At 48.8% G+C, this 6,185-nt stretch overlaps 1 long non-coding RNA gene across 1 annotated transcript; it reads left to right on the top strand.

Annotated features, from left to right (window-relative positions):
* The first annotated feature begins 395 nt into the window (after window positions 1-395).
* LOC123087960 (uncharacterized) lies at window positions 396-2,824 on the top strand. Its single transcript, XR_006441617.1, has 5 exons — window positions 396-835; window positions 1,333-1,668; window positions 1,989-2,326; window positions 2,398-2,477; window positions 2,560-2,824. It is a non-coding gene; the product is annotated as an uncharacterized lncRNA (long non-coding RNA).
* Window positions 2,825-6,185: the final 3,361 nt, after the last annotated feature.

The raw sequence follows: 6,185 nt of genomic DNA, 5'->3' as shown, positions 1-6,185 counted from the left end.
GCTCCTTCATCGTCGTGTTCGCGTTGACCTCTGTGGGTTGCTGCTTCTCCAACATCGTCTGCAAGAAGTGGTACATCGACATGAACAATAGGTGAGAAAATCCTTCTCCGTTCTCATCAGATCTCGTCGTAGTGGGTGGGTTGGGTGTGGTGCTGATCCGTGCTCTTGTGTTCTATGGGGGAGTGCAGGGCTGGAGAGTTCAAGGAGCCGGACTGCTCTTTGTTGAATAAATTGAGAAATTCTTGATTCTTTTTATGTTATTTCTTTACATGAAGGATCCAGATTAAAATCTGATGTGTTATTCTTGTTGGCTTAGTTTAAACAAATGCATTTTAGATCACCTACTTCTCAGTAACGCTGGCCCCCGTGTCGCTCTTCCTGGGCGACACGTAGGACTGGACGTACGAGCGAGCTTTTCGGCTCGGCCCGAAGCTCGCTCCAGCTCGGCCCGTTACAGCTCGGCTCGATAGGATTATCGAGCGGGCCGAGGTCTGAAAACAGGCCCGTTTCGCGACCGAGCCGAGCCGAGTTTCGGCCGGTCCAGCTCGGTGGCTCGCTTGTGGCCCAGCCCAATTCCACCATCGATCACAATAGCTAGCGCATTAGGGCACGAGCAACCACAGCCAGAGTCTCTCGTCTCTCCCTTTCTCTGCTCTGCGCCGCCTCACCTCTCTCTCGCCACGCTGCAAATCTGGATCGACGGCGACGAGCGACGCCGCGCTTCCTCGCCAACTCGGCACCGACGGCGACGGGCGGCGCGACCGTTCCTCGCCACACCGGACATAGTCGGACGCGCCTCCCCTGGTTTCTCGCGGAACGTGACGAGCCGGAGCAGGTACTTTCTTCCTTCCCAAATCCCAATCCCTAGCAGCAGCTCTCTGAACTTAGTATGCATGTGATGGATCAATGGATGGATGGATCGATGGATGTAGTCATGTAGTTTGAACTTCCCAAACCCTAGCCGTATGTGTCTACACTAGTACACACATCTGGTGGATGGATGGATGGATGGATCAATGTACGTAGTCAGGTAGATGTAGGGCTAGATGGGTGGATCATGGATGGATGTATTGTAGTCTGTACGGCTAGATGTAGCAGCAACAGATGGATGGATCATGGATGGATGGACTTGTAGGGCAGAATGGATGGATAGATCAAAATTTTCATTGATTCCAATTAGTTTTCTGTTGTTGATGAACTAGTTGATGATCTACTTGTTGTAGCATAGCAGCTTGAAAAAAAATCTACTTTCCGGAAAATTACATAGACTCCATGTCTAATTAGTTTACTGTTGTTGATGATTGACCATTTGTTGTTTGCTGATGTGTGCAGACGCCTATCGTCGCAACAATGGACAAGCAAAAGGGGAAGGCGAGTGGGAAGGAGAAGGAGAAAGAGAGGACGTTGGACTCCATTATGAAGAGAAAGTTGCCGAGCTCGGGGATGCAGAAGGGGAATGGGAAGGGCAATGCAGCAGCTACTACACGGCTGCCGAGGAAGCTGACAAATGATTCCAGCAATGTCCCAATCGCTGAGTTGTTGTATAGGGTAAAAAAGAAACCTCCGCCTTGACGTCTCCCTAACCCCACCGGCGCTGGCGTGCGTGCCGGAATCGCCGTTGCCTCCGGCTCTGCAAACTACTATGAGAGGGAGGCTACATCTTCGCAGGTATGTACGTGCAAAATATATATTTGTGCAAGCTTGTGTATGTGCTGTTTTTGCTTTTTGAAACTCAAATTTATGTGTGCCCAAGCTCATGTGCTGTTTTGGTACCCAAATGTCAAATATATGTTTGTGCAAGCTCATGTGTGTGCTCTTTTTGGTATCCAAATGTCAAATATATTTTAGTGCAAGCTCATGTGTGTTGCTGTTTTTGCTATCCAAAAGTCAAATATATGTGTGTCCAAGCTCATGTGTGTGCTGTTTTTGCTATCCATAAGTCAAATATATGTGTGTCCAAGCTCATGTGTGTTGTCTTTGTGTGCTAGGCAATGAAGCATGATAAGCAAGCGGAGGAGGATCATGAAGAGGTGGAAGAGGACGAGGAGGAGGACGAGGAAGAGCAAGATACTTTGTTTGAGGTGCCGCCTGGGGTTGGTGACAAATCAGATTCAGATGGGTTTGTGGATAGTGAAGAAGAAGCCTTCGAAGGTGATAAGCAAGTGAAGAAGAAGCCTTCGAAGGTGATGTAATGTCCGAGAACTTAGATATGTCTACTTGTGTGGTTTTAGATGACTACAGGAGTTCTTTGAAACCAGAAATGGTCGAAGCCTTGGTGTGTGGTGCTAGTTATATCAAAGGTTCTCACAAGGACTTCAATGTGGTGGTATGATTCCTATCTTTTTCTTCTATGATTTCTGTCTATTTCTTGTATGTGGCTAACTTACAAATAATTAGGAGAGGGATGAAGATGAGGAGGACGATGTTGAGAATATCAAGTTGCCCAAGATTGTTGATGTGGGGGGTGACAACAATTGGTAGCTAATGTTTTTACATGTCTCAGTTTTCCTATCTTGACATATTGAGAATATCAAGTTTACAAATCTGTGTTACATGTAGATATTCGCCATGTGGGTGTTGCTCTTGATATTTTGAAGATGGATGTCTACATGATCTTCTCATGTGGATTGTTGAGGTCAACGTGATAATTTCGTGCCATTCTTTTGTTGTGATGAACTTCGAATTATGTGTGCTGTTGTGATGAACTATGGACCTTGAATGATGTTGTGATGAACCATGCACTTTCAACAATGTTGTTGTGAACTTGTGATGAACTATGAACTTTGGATTATGTGGTTTTCACTAGTCATTGTTTGGCTGTCAACATTTTCTCAGTTTTATGTCAAAGTGGTAAGTGTTATGCTATGCAAAATTTCCTTGTTTGGCTGTCAATATTTGATGTTTTCCTGTGTAAAGTTCCAGTGAAGTGTTGTCCAAAATTCAATAGAAATGCTGCCCAATTCTTTCTCTCATATGTGTTCCATTGTTACAATTTTTGTAGAAGAATTCATATAAGAACATTATTTTTCATTACTATGACCATTTCTTAAAACAATAGACTGCTGGATTGTTCATTTTTAGTAGTATAAACTGTTTGTTTTCCAAAATATAGGTTTAATTACCGCAAAAAATCAAGTATATGCACTATATATAGAGGTCTGTACTATTAAATGGTTCTGGGTGAAACTGGCTTACGAGCCGGCTCGGTCTGAGCCGAGCCATAGCCAAAGCGAGCCGAGCCGGTTGAAGTAGGCTCGTTGGCTGAGCGAGCCGAGCCGAGCCGAGCCGCTCCAGAGCGAGCCAAAGCCAGGCTCGGATCAAGCTCGGCTCGGCTCGGCTCGTGTCCAGCCCTAGCGACACGGGCGGCGCCGCCGTACCCCAGCCTAACCTTCCCTCTCCTCCCGTCTATCCATCCCGCTGTCGCCGGAGGACGCCGCCGGCGAAGCTAGTGCGGCTGACGGTGGCGGCGGGGACTCTGCTTGTGGTTGTTCTTCTCGATGTCACGAGGACCCTGCAAAGAGATCGAATCAATCAAGCCAGATTCACTCGTGCGTACGTCTACTCGGACGTGCATATGTTGGTAGGCTGCAAATCAATGAAGCTGCCTGTGTGGTTGGTTGAGGCTAGCTTTGCACATATCATGTAAGTTCTCATCAACGGCAGCGGCTTTGGGCGGCGCTCCATGGATTGGATTGGGAGCTGTCTAGCCGCTGGTTGTCTGCCAGCTGCTTGTCTGCAGAGGATGGGCGGGCCTCTCTGTGCCGCTCTTACACCTCTCAATCCGGTCAGACTCCATGCTTCTCCGGATGCAGATTGGGTGGATCGGGCTCCGTCTCATGCTGGGATGCGGAGGCCGTCGCTGGTGTGGCTGATCTAACAGGATGTTGCCTGTTGGCCCCACTGACGGCTGGATCATCTCATCCAGGCGGCGGCCTCGTTGTTGATTACAGTGAGCACCGAAAGGTCCTCGTGAGGGTTTCCTCCTCTAGATCCGGTGGTTGACTTAGGCGAAGTGATGCAAACTATGGACAATGGTTCGACGCAGAGGGATGGTGGTGTTGTTGGAAATATGCCCTAGAGGTAATAATAAAAGTATTATTATTATATTTCCTTGTTCATGATAATTGTCTTTTATTCATGCTATAACTGTATTATCCGGAAATTGTAATACACGTGTGAATACATAGACCACAATATGTCCCTAGTGAGCCTCTAGTTGACTAGCTCGTTGTGATCAACAGATAGTCATGGTTTCCTGGCTATGGACATTGGATGTCGTTGATAACGGGATCACATCATTAGGAGAATGATGTGATGGACAAGACCCAATCCTAAGCATAGCACAAAGATCGTGTAGTTCGTTTGCTAGAGCTTTGCCAATGTCAAGTATCTCTTCCTTTGACCATGAGAGCGTGTAACTCCTGGATACCGTAGGAGTGCTTTGGGTGTATCAAACGTCACAACGTAACTGGGTGACTATAAAGGTGCACTACAGGTATCTCCGAAAGTATCTATTGTTTTATGTGGATCGAGACTGGGATTTGTCACTCCGTGTAAACGGAGAGGTATCTCTGGGCCCACTCGGTAGGACATCATCATATGCGCAATGTGACCAAGGAGTTGATCACGGGATGATGTGTTACGGAACGAGTAAAGTGACTTGCCGGTAACGAGATTGAACAAGGTATTGGATACCGACGATCGAATCTCGGGCAAGTAAAATACCGCTAGACAAAGGGAATTGTATACGGGATCGATTGAGTCCTTGACATCGTGGTTCATCCGATGAGATCATCGTGGAACATGTGGGAGCCAACATGGGTATCCAGATCCCGCTGTTGGTTATTGACCGGAGAACGTCTCGGTCATGTCTGCATGTCTCCCGAACCCGTAGGGTCTACACACTTAAGGTTCGATGACGCTAGGGTTATAAAGAAAGCTTGTATGTGGTTACCTAATGTTGTTCGGAGTCCCGGATGAGATCCTGGACGTCACGAGGAGTTCCGGAATGGTCCGGAGGTAAAGATTTATATATGGGAAGTCCTGTTTTGGTCACCGGAAAAGTTTCGGGCGATATCGGTATTGTACCGGGACCACCGGGAGGGTCCCGGGGGTCCACCAAGTGGGGCCACCTGCCCCAGAAGGCTGTGTGGGCCATGTGTGGGAGGGGACCAGCCCCTAGGTGGGCTGGTGCGCCCCCCACAAGGGGCCAAGGCGCAAGGGAGAGTGGGAGGGGGCAAACCCTAGTCCAGATGGGCCTTAAGGCCCACCTAGTGGGCGCCTCCCCTCTCTCCCCCTCCTGGCCGCCGCCCCCTTTGCCATCTAGGGCTGGCCGCACCCCTTGGGGGTGGGAAACCCTAGAGGGGGGCGCAGCCCCCTCTCCCCCTATAAATAGTGAGGCATAGGGCTGCCCATAACACGCGATTTGATCTCTCGTTGGTGCAGCCCTGCCTCTCCTCCTCCTCCTCTCCCATGGTGCTTGGCAAAGCCCTGCGGGATTGCCACGCTCCTCCACCACCACCACGCCGTTGTGCTGCTGTTGGATGGAGTCTTCCTCAACCTCTCCCTCTCTCCTTGCTGGATCAAGGCGTGGGAGACGTCACCGGGCTGTACGTGTGTTGAACGCGGAGGTGCCGTCCGTTCGGCACTTGATCATCGGTGATTTGAATCACGACGAGTACGACTCCATCAACCCCGTTTACTTGAATGCTTCCGCTTAGCGATCTACAAGGGTATGTAGATGCACTCTCCTTCTACTCGTAGCTGGTTTCTCCATAGATAGATCTTGGTGACACGTAGGAAAATTTTGAATTTCTGCTACGTTCCCCAACAGTGGCATCATGAGCTAGGTCTATTGCGTAGATTCTTTGCACGAGTAGAACACAAAGTAGTTGTGGGCGTTGATGTTGTTCAATATGCTTACCGTTACTAGTCCAATCTAGTTTCGACGGTATTGTGGGATGAAGCGGCCCGGACCGACCTTACACGTACTCTTACGTGAGACAGGTTCCACCGATTGACATGCACTTGGTGCATAAGGTGGCTAGCGGGTGCCAGTCTCTCCCACTTTAGTCGGAACGGATTCGATGAAAAGGGTCCTTATGAAGGGTAAATAGCAATTGGCATATCACGTTGTGGTCTTGCGTAGGTAAGAAACGTTCTTGCTAGAAACCCATAGCAGCCAC

Source organism: Triticum aestivum, chromosome 4A (assembly GCF_018294505.1).
Source record: "Triticum aestivum cultivar Chinese Spring chromosome 4A, IWGSC CS RefSeq v2.1, whole genome shotgun sequence".
Lineage (NCBI taxonomy): Eukaryota > Viridiplantae > Streptophyta > Magnoliopsida > Poales > Poaceae > Triticum > Triticum aestivum.
Note: the sequence above shows the minus strand (reverse complement) of the source record. Positions and strands in the feature narration are given on the sequence as shown.